A 13,595-nucleotide genomic window follows, 5' to 3' on the forward strand; every position below is an offset into this window, starting at 1 on the left:
ATCCAATCCCCAAACAATCGTATAAAAATCCAAAAGCAATCCAATCCTCAAACAATCCAGCAAAAATCCCAAAACAATGCAATCCCCAAACAATCCTATAAAAATCCAGAAGCAGTGCCATCCCTAAATAAATACAAAAGCAACGGATTATATCTGGCTTCCTTTTGGTTTAATGCACCCTCGTAGAGATCCAAAAGCAATGCAATGCAATCCCCAAATAAACCTTTTGAAATCCAAAAGCAATTAATGTAGTCACCAAATAATACTTTACAAATCAAAAAACAAAGCAATCCCAAAAATATCCTTCAACAATATAGGCATTGTTTCGGTTTATGAGCTGGAAATACATTTTGGAGTTTAACAAAAATAATGTTTACTATAATCCTGAAAAGAAACGCTTAAAAAACACATTTGGCACACCTTGTTGAATTGGGCTTTAAAAGCCTCACTGTGGCTTAACTGCTGCCCATTTTAGAGAGTTGCATTTTGAATTGTTTTTAGAACTATAGTGATGGCTTATTAGGTCAGTCATTTAGGTAAAATGGCCATGAAAGTCAAGACCATGTAATGGCATATTAACTATATTTAAAAAGAAGCGACACATTTTTTTTTCCCACTATATTTATTAAAACGAGGCAGAGATTCAATCGGACACTGTGTGCATAGCACAAAAACACAACTGTAGCAATCCCAAACATGGGTGCTTTACAATTAAAAAATGGGTGAGAGGACCCAGAACCAGTCCAGAAAGTCACACGAGTATCCAGGCCCAGCCCAGGGAGCAAGCGAGTCCGGTGGGGTCCAGCCCAGGGATCAAGGTTGAGAGGGGACAAAGAACCAGTCCAGGGAGTCACCAGTATCCAGGCCCAGCCCAGTGAGCAAGCGAGTCTGGTGGGGCCGAGCCCAGGGAGCAAGTGAGTCAGGTGGGGTCGAGCCAGGGTGAGAGGGGACCCAGAACCAGTCCAGGGAGTCCCACGAGTATCCGGTGGGGCCCAGCCCAGGGAGCAAAGGTGAGAGGGGACCCAGAACCAGTCCAGGAAGTCACACAAGAATCCAGGCCCAGCCCGGGGAGCAAGCGAGTCCGATGGGGTCCAGCCCAGGGAGCAAGGGAATGCCCAACTACACTGGTGTAGAAAAGACCAGGTCTGGCTCCTTCTTCATCCGGTAGTTCCCAATTTTATTTTGAAGGGCTTTTCTGTACTCGGATGCAGAGAATACTGGAAAGCCCATTTCCCTGGCTTTACATGGATAAATTCTGAAATGCAAAAAAAGATGTGTAAAAAGTTTGAAAAGAGCAAGCAAAGTACAACTAGTCGCTGATATAAACTTAATGAAATATAGCAACTAGTAATGCAGGCTATGTGAGCAAAGCGGTTCATGATATGATCGTTTATTTATATAGCGTTGATACACAATGTGTTTCACAGCGCTGCAAGGCAAGGGAGGGAACAAGGGAAAATACAATGACATTCTTACAGACCAGAACAGTAAGGATGTGAAATTAACTATCGTATTCGGCCTGACGACATTTCAGATAGTGCTAAGACATAGATATGATATGGCATTTATAACGCGCCTATACACAAGTGTTTCAAGGCACGACGAGGCAACGGAGGGGAAACGGAGGGAAGACAGACTACTAGGCCATGTGACATTGAGATCGCGCAGGGGCCGAGGGAAGGGGAAAAGTGCATGGAAAGGGGGGGTGGGAAGTGCGGAGCAGAGGAGAAACGGATAAATAGAAAATAAATAAATAACGAAGGCAACAAACAGTGGTAGTGCAGCCAACAAGTGGCAAGTGCTGAGATAAGGCAGCAGACAGGGTGTGTCTGATAAGTGCATAAAGATAAAGGGAGGGGGGACTGTATGGGTACAGATATAGACCCCAGTGCAAGGGGTTGCCCTGAGGCCGGGTGGGTGGCACGGTGAGCAGGTACCAGGAGTGGTCTAGAGACCTCATCAGGTGTGACAGGGGAGAGGGAGAGAAGAGGGGGGCCCAAGAGATGAATTGTGAAGCAATGTGGACACCAGCAAGATCAATCTCTAGTGTTCCATGTGAGAAAACAGTCAGGAAATGGATTTCTATCTACACACATGACACATAAGCGCCCAGCTCACTTCCCACCTAAGTTACCTTTACTCTATAACACCTGATTATTATTATCATCAGATGTACATGTACATAATTTATTAACATTGGACTGATACAAGTCTGGGTTTGCTCTAAGCTCGAACCTGTGTTTGCAGATCATGCACAACTGTTTGAGAAAGTGCCCATCTCAATGAGCTACCTTACTTCACCCCACAACACGCATGGTACGCATCCATGCTTGTAGCATATGGCACACATTTCATGAGCACTATAACTCTGCTGCCCCCACAACTACAGGACCATTGGCTCCGTTATTAATTAGTTTCTCTCCATGAACACATGTTCAAACACACTTTCCCCCGCCAGGAGAACTAACTTGAAGATTATATACCATGCCACCTATAGCATAAAATGCTTCCTGGGAAAGCAATATGTCGTGTTGGAATCCTTCTGTTTTCAAGACCATAAATCATGACAAAGGTGTGAAAGAACTGCCCATAATTTTCACTTGTGCCTCCACCCTACAACACTGTCCATATGTGGGCACATCTCCACCTACATGCCCCCATTACAATAAAGCACGGCGCTTACGTCATGCGAGAATGCTTGATAAACAGACAGTAGCTTTAAGATGTTGTTAAAAAATTACACTGTTTACAATGAATTCCGATACCTTCCCATGCATGGCACGCACACACACTGAGCCCTAGCTCACTCTGGCGTGACGTTTGTGAAGCTCGATCGTGGAGGGGACGGCTGTTGGGCTGTGAAGAAGGTGCTGCTGGGGCAGGGATCACAATCCCACTTGCCGCCGAGGTCGGGGGTGACGCATGGTGGTGGCGTCTCCCCAGCACCGGATAGCAGCCTTCCAGCCTCTGCATCAAACACTGGCGCAATCTGAAAGGCACGCTTCCTGGGTACAATTAGACCATCCCAAATGCCTGGGCTCTGGACCCTGGCGCCCTTTTGGGCCTAAATAATGTACTTCCAGTATGATCGACACAGCCCTTTCTCGCATCGATCCTGCCAGAAGGCAATATTCACTGCAGTCATACTTAACTTTTGAAGTTCTATGTCTGGTGATGTCAGTGCGTGTTTGCTGCACACAGGCACCTCCCAGTTTCTGAACCTGGCAACATATGTTGCTGCAAAGCTGCATGCACAACCTATAGACATGCTCTATTTGATGTGTGATTGTGTGCAGTGCTGATCTGACCTTTTGCTAGACCATGGTCACTCATTACGTTGCAAACCCGATATTTCGGACTTCAAATCCCAGAAGCCTTAGCCAGTGCAGTCAGCGGTGAAGGATCATGGGAGTTGTAGGCTAAATCACCAGGAATGCCACATTATGTGTGAAAGGTCCGTTTTCCCTTTCGAATGTGCTTCGCTGTAGACTTTCCATATTTCATAATCATGGAAGACTTGCCAGGGTCATGCCATCTATATTATGCTTTCCCTAAATGAGGGCATCCTCCGGCGGGGTCCACACGGGTATCAGCTCTCACGGGAGGGGCCAGGAAGAGCAATAACCAGTCCCTGTTCAGGCCACACTCCACCGCTGAACCGGACCCCGAAAATGCACACAGGTTGGGCTGCCAGGGAATGCCCTGGATTAGAGGGGACACGGAGAGGGGGGCTTTGGAAGGACGTGCAGGCAGGGGGACAGGGGTCTGGGGCTGATCCTGCCTGATCGAAAGCTACGAAATTGCGGCCCGAGAAGGGTTCTGCAGATTTCCAACATGCGCTTCAAACTCACCGCTCTTACATTTAAATAAACACAAACACACTGTGTGGCCCACCCACCTGCTTACCTGATTAATCTGGCGTTGGTCTTTCTATCCCCCAGGGCCAGACCTCGACTCTTCGTCCCCATTGTTGCTGGTTCGTGTCCAGTGTTGCCGGCAGCAGCTTGGAAGGGGAAAAAGCAAGCTCCATGTCCTTCCGAAAAAAGCCCAAAACAAGCTACCTCCCGTCCAAATAAGCCGAAACAAGAAAGCGAACGCTGTGGATAGGTCTCAAAAGCAAGAACAGAGTACAATACCATAAACACAGAGAAAACACACACATATGTTACAATAAAAAATATATTTTTTTAAATTGCATTTATAATTTTCTGACAATTAGAATGTTCACATCATTAGCTTGTGGTCCTTCACTTCTGTTCCTAGAAATATATTCTTTTCTATATTACTTTCAATCTGGGGCTTTAAATGTATGCTTCTCAGCACTTGCCTTACAAGCTGCGTTTGCTCGAACCCTTCTGTCCGTCACTTCCCTTGGGGTATACAAAAGTGTTATTATTAGCTTGTTGCCCTTTAACACAGGTGTCTCCACATCAGCCACTTGCTAACAAAGTAGGATTTGTAGCTGTTCAGTGCGGATTCAGTGTTTCAACTCCCAGTGGTATAACACAAAATGTGGGGGCCCCGCTGCGAGCCATGCTGAGGGGGCCCCCTCCAACTCGGCAAAAAATCATGGGTCGTGCCGCACTCTGGGCCGGCCTAGATTATCACGCTTGCACAATACGCACAAACGTGCTGCTGAAGGAGTAAACCGCACACTTTACTAAGAGCAAGATATAAATAAGTGTTTAAATGCAATATACAGCACACTTTCTGAGAGCCAGAGTGTTTGCAATTGTTTTTTAGGGTAACACCAATCCAATACATGTAAGTCACCAATACTGCACAGGAACATTAATGCTTTGCTATTAAAAATGCCATTCCACATTGAAAACATGTCCCACTGGCTGCACAATGTAGACCAGTGTAGACACGTAATAACATTGCAGTAAAGCATGCCAGGCCACATTTAGACATACTTAGACTGGTTGCACCAAAATGCCAGTCAAAGCAATAACACTCATCAAGAAGAGCACACATTCAAGCCCGGGTCTCTGCAGCCTCTAACAACATGGCCAAACTCTTTAAAATCGGCAAGGAACTGGTCAATCCTGTTGCGGTCTCTACCTCTCCTGTGCCCTCCCAGGCCTTCTGTATGGCTCTGCCACTCACTTCTCTGCTAAAACTCAGGACATTCTGTCCTCTATCTCCTCTTCCTCTCCCGGCCCCCCTTTGGCCATCTGTACTTCTCCTCCTCCTTTCTCCACTTTCTCTCTGACAACACCTGACAAGGTTTCTAAACAAGTCTGATCTATGAAAGTGTCGTCCAAACAAGTGCTTCCCTGCTCCTCCATAACCATCAAGGACCATATTGACACCCTCGCTCCAGCCTTGGCCAATTTCTGTAATCACGCTTTCACCTGAGGAATGACTAGACTGGCTGCACCAACATGCCTCTCTAGCCACTAATAACACATATCATGCCTGGTTAGCCTGGACATGGACAACCATTATGGTTTATCGCACAATCCTGCCCCCCACAGATCCCCTCTCCCTCCTACCACCTACCCCAAACTCCAAAATCAGTTATTGGGCCCAGAATTACCTTCACGTCCCTCTTCCTTGTCCCAGAGCTTATGTATGATATGATAGGTTATTTATAATGCTCTTAATACCCAGAGGTTTCTAAGCATGGACCCGGGGATCGAACCTGTGTTGCTCTGTGTCATCTTGCTTCCAAGGCGGGCACGTTGTCCCCTGAGCTATCCTCCCGAGACTCCTACACGGCTGCATGACAAGTAAGCAACCCCTTAGTTTACAGTACCTTTGGTTAGAAGAAAGTGGTTCCAGCTGGCTTCTGTTCCGGTGTAGATCTGCAGATCCTGGTGTTCCTGGGACTCAATCGTGCAGAAAAGAGGGAGGATGTCTGGGGGCTCCTGCACTATGAATGGAAGGTCAGCAGCAGCAATGGGCAAACTTCAGATCAGTGGCAATTCGCGGTTTCGGCTCCTGGCTTCTTTTGCAAATAGCACCACCGCGGTTCTCGCATACCACCCTGGACTTTCCTCGCATCTGGGGTCCATCACCTCTGTTGAGGTGGCTCAGGCCTGGTCAGTCCTGCTTCCTGGGAGTCCGGAGGATCTTCCTGGAGCTTGTGTTAAACTTAAAGACACTCACTAGATTCCGGTGTTCCTCTCCCTGGCACTCGGTTCCTGCAGCAGCAATGGAAGTTTAGCCAGCACTGAGAGGATGTTCAGATGAGCTTGTCTTGGGGTTGATTGGTCCCACCAACCCAAGGGGAGGAGTCCTACTTTGCAGGTCTTCTCTAGTCGGGGCGAATTCGGAGCATCAGCACAGCAGCAGGGCTGTACCGGGCACACCAACGGTCCAGGAGGCTCCTTGCCTCATAGGTAAGCACTGGGATGAGGAAGAGTGGGACTAGGAGTAATGATGATTACAGGTAGCTAAGTCAGGCATTACCTCCATGTACCTCTACCTCATCCCAGTACTTGTGTATGAGGCACAGTGCCTCATACACAAGTACTGCCTCATACACAAGTACAGGGACGAGGAGGAATAGGGCTAGGAGTAATGCCAATTACCATTAAATAATCAAGGCATTAAACACAAGTAGTGGAATAACACCATTGGGTTGACTGGGCTTCAGCACTACCCAAGCCCCCCTGAAATTTTGGGCTATGTTGACTCAACCTGGCTGACCTTCAGAGCAGCTGCCGGACAGAACAGGACACAGATGTTAAACGGCACCTGGTTTCCGCTGTTAACAAGGGCTCAGCAATTACTAACTTAAAGCATTTCACTGTTAGTATTCAAAAAGAAAATGTAAAAACGAAAAAAAAGGATTTTTTTTTCTTTTTTTTAACAAAGTGGGGCCCCTCCAAGCCATGTGCTAGAGGGGCCCCCCGCACCGCAGGGGTTGCATGGGCCCCCGTTACGCCACTGTCAACTCCCTCTGGCGAAAATCAGTGGCTATTAACCCCTGGCTTTCTTTCTCTCCATTATAATGTAGGTACCCCACAGGTGCCTCAGACTGTTTTCCACTGTAAGCAAGCGGTCCCCCAACAATAATGTTGAGATAGGCCCCCATACCTCTTCAGCCATGCCTGATGATAAGTGTTATCACATGTCTAGACTGGCCTACATTGCGCATCCAGTTTGGACATTTTTCGCAATGTGACATTGCATTTTTAAAGCTAAAGCAAAAAGGAGTGTTGTATTAGGTGGGGATACTAGAGCTGGGCGATCCCGGCAGACCAAGCCTATTCAGGCAAGATATTCTTACAAATCAAGCCCACGCAGTGGCGCAACAGCTTTATGTAGAGTAAAATTAAATCCCATCGGCATGGGCCTGGCTCCGAAACCTGACAATCCCCCCAGAGCCTCACCACCAACCTCCGCAAGAACCTCACTCCAGTGCCCCACCAACCAATACCACCCCAGCATAGATAGGATTGTAAATGTCTGCATGTGCCACACTTAGATGGGATTGTCAACATGCTAACATGTCCCACACTTGGATAGAATTGTGAACCCTGTTTCCTTGCTGGCTTCGACACCCTTGGCCCAAATCTGTAGGTTGCCCACATGACCAAATTGTGCTGTGGCGAAAGGCTTGGGGTTACCAGCGGGTTAACCTTTTCCTTTTGTGCCCCCAGTAGGTGCACCCACACATGTGAGGTACCTTTTTCGTCGGGGCACCTGTGGGAACGCTAGAAGGTATGACATCTGTTGTTGGCGACGTGTTTCGGTGAGTGGACACAGGGAAATGTCTCTGAAATTTGCTGGAAATGAAGACAAATCACAGACATTTCGCTCTGGCCACCCACCGAAACACACCGCCAACACCAAATGGCCTACCTTTTTTTTGGATCCGCGGGCAGCAATGCTGTCACACAGGGTATCGTTGGAAAGGGGAGCATACCCACCTCGATCTCCGGCTTGAAGTACAGCCGGAGATCGAGGGGGAGAAAGGTGAAGACTCACCTTATATTTTCACCGCAGCAGCCTGAAAATTACTTTGTTTCACGCCGACGTGCATTACGCATGCCGACGTGAAACTGAAGGTAATCCAGCCCCCTGGCAGTGAGGGGGGACCTCCCCCTCACATAGCCCGGGGTTTGGATTACTGTTTTGTGTGATCCCTGCATTATGTTGCCAACATTTAAATGCAGTAGAAATGTGTGCCTACTGTACTGGATTGTTTTTACAGAGATACAAGTTGGAAAAAATCAAAAATAAATCTTACAATGTATACTTGCTTGTAAAAATATTCCAAAACAAATGCAGTAAAAATGTGTAGTGTTGCTGGATTGGTTTTATTGAGAAACAAGTGAAAACAAATAAAAGAAAATCCACCACTTTAATAGCAAGCAATCCTTGCTTCAAAAAATCCCAAATAAATCCTGTAAAAATGCTGCCTGCCAATTCGTGTCAGTGGATTGTTTTTACTTAGAAACAAGTCAGTAAAACTCCTAAATAAATCCTGCAGAAATGCCTGCCTGCCAATCAGTGTTAGTGGATTGTTTTTACTGAGAAACAAGTCAGTAAAACTCCAAAATAAATCCTGTAGAAATGCCTTCCTGCCAATTAGTGTTACTGGATTGTTTTTACTGAGAAACAAGTCAGTAAAACTCCAAAATAAATCCTGTTGAAATGCCTTCCTGCCAATTAGTGTTAGTGGATTGTTTTTACTGAGAAACAAGTCAGTAAAACTCCAAAATAAATCCTGTTGAAATGCCTTCCTGCCAATTAGTGTTAGTGGATTGTTTTTACTAAGAAACAAGTCAGTAAAAATCCAAAATAAATCCTCCAACCCAAGACAAATAAATCCTTGCTTGAATAAATCCCCAAAAAATCCAAAATAACTCCCAAAAAAATCTCCAGCTTGAAAACAATCCAGAAGCAATCCCAAAACAATCCAAAAAGTGGATTTCTTTTTTACTAGGGGTGGAAGCCGGCCATCTCCGAGAAGGCCCGTGACAAAAAGACCCTGTTCTGTGCCCCCCACCCTCATTGCCACCTGATCCGCGAGAGGGCAGGAGCCCTTTCCAGCTACACTCCCTCATCCCTCATCCACACAACGCACCTCTCTGCCGGAGCAGCCCATCTCAGCTGGTTACTGGAATCCAGGAGAGGGCAGGAGCCCTCCCAGCTACACGTCCCTAGCCTACATCCACATGGCGTACTGCGCTGCAGGAGCAGCCCGAATTAGCTGACCTCCCTGTGTCATTCACCTTGAGATAAGCAGCTGTGCTGAAACCGGCTTTCATTATCCTCTACTTGTGGATCAGCATTGCAATTGATGTCGTATGCACTAACCTTGACTGCCCCATTAATGGCTGCCGCCTCATACGGCACGAGAATGAGGCGTACACGTTGCTAGGCAACAAATCGTCCATTACCCACAGTTCCCCGCAGGCAGGTGGAAGCCAGCCCTCTCCGAGAAGGTCTGTGACAAAAAGGCCCTGTTCTGCGCCAGTGCCCACGGCGCATACTTATGAATCCAGGCGTCTCTCCTTAGAAGGTAAGACGCAGCTACATTGCCCACCTTAAGCTATTGGTCGCTTAGATCTATATTACAGCGACTAACACCTCCGTGTTGGATTACTCAGTGCTGCCATCCCAAACTCATGTGGAGGCTTCACACCTTTTACCGAACTACCCATCTGACGATCGCTTATACATAAACAAGCCCGTATTTATTTTGATGTTTTGCTACTGTGACCTCTCTTCAGCAACCCTGATTCAATTGTCCTTCTGCACTGGGCCAGTGATTTTGATGCAGACTACTCTGAACCACTATTAGCAATGGCGATTTAACCTACCTCCTGCATACGATGAGCTTTGTCAACTCAGTCTACACCTCTATACTGCTAGCTTCGCGACTCTGCCTAACTACTGCATATGGTCAGCAACTTGAATCAGCCGTTACTTAACACATTGTCAGCAATGTAATACTAGCCTACCTCTGCATGTGTTAGTAATTTTGGGTCTGTCTATTTTTTAGAACGTCGTAAGCATTTTGAATTTGCTTGTTTTCTTGCACATTGAAAATCCTTGAAACAACCTACTTTTAACTCATTTTGCACATTGTTAGCGAACTGAAATCAGCTTGTCTCCGGTGCACTCTTAGCATTTTGAACCAGATTACTTCAGTTCCTTGGTAATTTTACATAGCCCCCTTCTTTATGCGTTCCGCCAGCAACCAAACTCAGCCAAATTAGCCTATCCTTTAGCATATTGTTAAGTAACGCCAAACCAGTATACCTCTTGCACACTGTAATCAACCTTGATTTCAGCCAACACCCTGCACAGTTTACCCACTGGTTGCCTGATTCCAGTAACCACGCCAGCATCACGCAATTAGTCAGTTACCTAATCCAAGCTGACCTACAATGCATATGACTAACATATACACGGTCCTATTAAGGGCCATCCTACACCTTATCTGCATAACTAGCACCTCCCACCCCGGCAGCCATACTCTGATAGACTACCTGCCAGCATGCCAGACTACTCCAATAATCTCACTATCACCTAATAAGATGAGCCACTTACGCTCACAAAGCCCCAGTGTTTCTCATTCCATGCTCAGACCATGCAACACTACTGATAGAAACCTTAGACTCAGGTCAAGGCTATCCAAGCTATTTGAACCTCTCGCCAGGACCAGTAGAAATCTAGACACCAGAAAGATAGAATTACCTGCTAAACCCACCAACGCTTACTTAATAACACCCATTGCACCCCATCTCGTCAGAACAACGTAAACTACCAACAATGCAAAACTCCTAATGTATCCCTTTTAGTGAACATTATCCCCCAAAGTCCATCAAAGTCTCATTTAGGGAAAATGGCCCCATTACCTCAAGGTAGCCCTATTAAACGCCCGATCTTTAGTGGCACATGCAACAGAGAGACAAAAAAGGTAGACTTTATGGCTATCACTGAATCTTGGCTTAATTTGGCAGCTGGCCCCGCCCTTACCCTTCCAGTCCTTGAGGACTATACTTAATAATAATATTTATTGTGTTATAGTTTAAATTATAAACTTTACACATATTTAAAATGACATAGAAAGTTAATACATAATCCAAATGAGAATCTTAATACAAATACAGAAAATTCATATCCTGAAGAGTAAAGAAAAGAAAAAGAAAAAAGGAACAAAGCTACCATATAAAAACTATACACATAAATGTAATTACATCAGCTTAATACATGCCTATACAAAATCAAAATAATCACCTAAAGAGTTAGAGTGAGGACTATACAATACTCAGAGTCGATAGAACAGAGACCCGCGGTGGAAGCATAGCCATAATGGCCAAAACTAACCTAAATATGAGATTAGCACCATCACCTGACTTCAAATCCTGCGAATTGCTAACTGCCAAGCTACCATTCTCCTGCTCCAAAACACTCACTATTCACTTGCCGTACAGACCACCTGGCCCTATTATGTCGTTTGAAGAGGACTTAACCATCATTTTCTCGGACAACCTTAAAAACACTTCACATGTCCTACTACTAGGTGACTTTAAATTGGGATATCAAGATCAGCAAGCTGAACTAATCGCTGTTTCTCTTGCTGAACTAGGATTTAACCAAAAAATTAACCCTTCCCACCCATATCAAAGGAAGAACCCTCAACTGGGTGGCAGACCGCAACTGCAATGCCACTGTCACAGGTATCACCCCACAAGTTTGGACGGACCACCACCTCCTAGCCTTCTCCCTAGAAGCCATGAGGGGCAGTTAGGTGCTGTCTAGGTAAAAGATGGGGATAGTGTGTTATGAAGTTTGGTGGTAGGATCAAAGTTTTGGTAGTCGTTTTTTTGAGTTGGACATAGACATGGTGGCCACATGTCTGTGTGGGGGTTAGAAGGTGAGTGGGTTAGTTTTGGTGGTGGTGTGTGGGGTCTCCTCCAGGGAAGGATTTGTTGTTTGTTCTTCCATTGTTGTTGTACTTCAGCGGGTTTATAGCTGAGTGGGGTTCAGGCATTGGGGGAGGGCGTGTGGTTCGAGTTTAGTTGTTTTTGGTGTTTTCCATTTAAGATCTTGGTTAGATGTTGGGGTGTAGTGATTTGACTCAGTGGGAGTTGAGAATGGTTTCTGAGCTGGTATGAGTTATGTATTTGTAACTATTCTGGTAATATTGCAATTGTGATGGGTCTCTACTATGGGTGTAGGGTTGTGTTAGTGGAAGAGAGGGAGATGTGTCATAATCTGTGCAGGGGCCTGATTATGGCTATGAGTGTTATGATGGTCTGGTGATGTCACTGACATTCTAAGTGGAGTGTTGGTGTGGTGATGTCACTGACATTCTAGGTGGAGTGTTGATGGATGTTTGGAGTGCTGGGTTCTACTGGTGTCAGTTGGACCTAATATGCTGGGCTGGATGGATGTCCCAGTGCTTTCTCTACTTATGAACAGGAGAAATAAACCTACATGTAAACTACTTACCTTCTGCTGCTCTTGATTGGGAAGGAGGCAGTTGTTGGGGGAGGCCTTGTTTACCACACAAGTCTGTTTGAGACTGTCAGTTTGAGCAGTTTGAGCTTTGCAGGTGAGATGCAGCAATGCTTTTTGTTTGAGCTAAGGCAATGATGCGCATCAGCTGGCGTGGTGTAGCGGCTAACTCGTTCGCATCTGTGGGACAGCAGTTCGAAAATTGACGATTACCAGAGGCAGCCCCTGGATTGTCTTGTTGGTTTGGAAGCGGTTGCAGGTCAATGATGAAACTGCAGAAAACGACAGGAATCCCTGCTATCTTGGCTCTCAGGTGCCGTACATTACATTTCAGAGTCTCAGGGGCAAGAGTAGTCATTTATTGGGCTCCCAAAAACATGGGAGGCTGGCACACACCTGCCAGACTCCTTGAGCACAGTGATGACAGAGCTTGCCTCTGCTTTGAACTACCGGTCTTCACATCAAAACTGGAGGACTTTGGAAAGGGATGCTCTCCCAAAGATCCAAACAAAATCTTCTTCAATGGATGTAGTGCAGAAATGATTTAGAGTAGGAGTGGGGTACCCCTTAATTTAAAGGGAAAAATCTTCAGGCGATTGAACTAAACCTGGCCTGCTTTAGGTGTCATATTCCTAAACTTAGAACAAGTGGACCTTGCCATCTGACATCAAACACAAATTGATTTGTGTTAAAGGTAGTGGAAGGGGATAGGAAGGAAGAGAGATAAAGAGAGAATACAAGATGGTGGAACCTTCCCGCAGCTGGTCTGAGCACACTAACCCCCTTCCCTTGTTAATAGCATGTGGAATGCAGCAGCCTAATGTGAGGCTAGACCTTTTTTGAGGGTTGTGCCCTTTAAATACTATTTGCATGACAGTGGGGTGGCTATCTCACTGAAGAGGGTGTTACTTGCCCTCACAAAGGATCAAAGAAGGGCAGCCCCCAGAGATACAGACTTGCTGGGAACAGCAGGGACAGCCTGGCTGGGGAAATGCACATTACCATTCCACAACTGAGCTCGGCTCACAGTTCTGCCACATATATGATATCAATTTGCTGTGACTTGGATAAATATGTGAGATACTAGCCACCATACCTAAACTCAGGTACGGCTTAAATGTATAGTTTAACATGCCACCAGGATAGCAACTCTCATAGTTATGTTG

At 46.0% G+C, this 13,595-nt stretch overlaps 1 long non-coding RNA gene across 1 annotated transcript; it reads right to left on the minus strand.

The window, feature by feature from the left end:
• Positions 1-603: 603 nt before the first annotated feature.
• Positions 604-4,003, minus strand: LOC138453668 (uncharacterized). The gene is made up of 2 exons (XR_011260492.1): positions 3,907-4,003; positions 604-1,255 (listed from the first exon to the last, which is right to left on the minus strand). It is a non-coding gene; the product is annotated as an uncharacterized lncRNA (long non-coding RNA).
• Positions 4,004-13,595: the final 9,592 nt, after the last annotated feature.

The sequence above is a fragment of the Ambystoma mexicanum genome, chromosome 4p (assembly GCF_040938575.1).
Source record: "Ambystoma mexicanum isolate Mex_15411 chromosome 4p, UKY_AmexF1_1, whole genome shotgun sequence".
NCBI classification, from domain to species: domain Eukaryota; kingdom Metazoa; phylum Chordata; class Amphibia; order Caudata; family Ambystomatidae; genus Ambystoma; species Ambystoma mexicanum.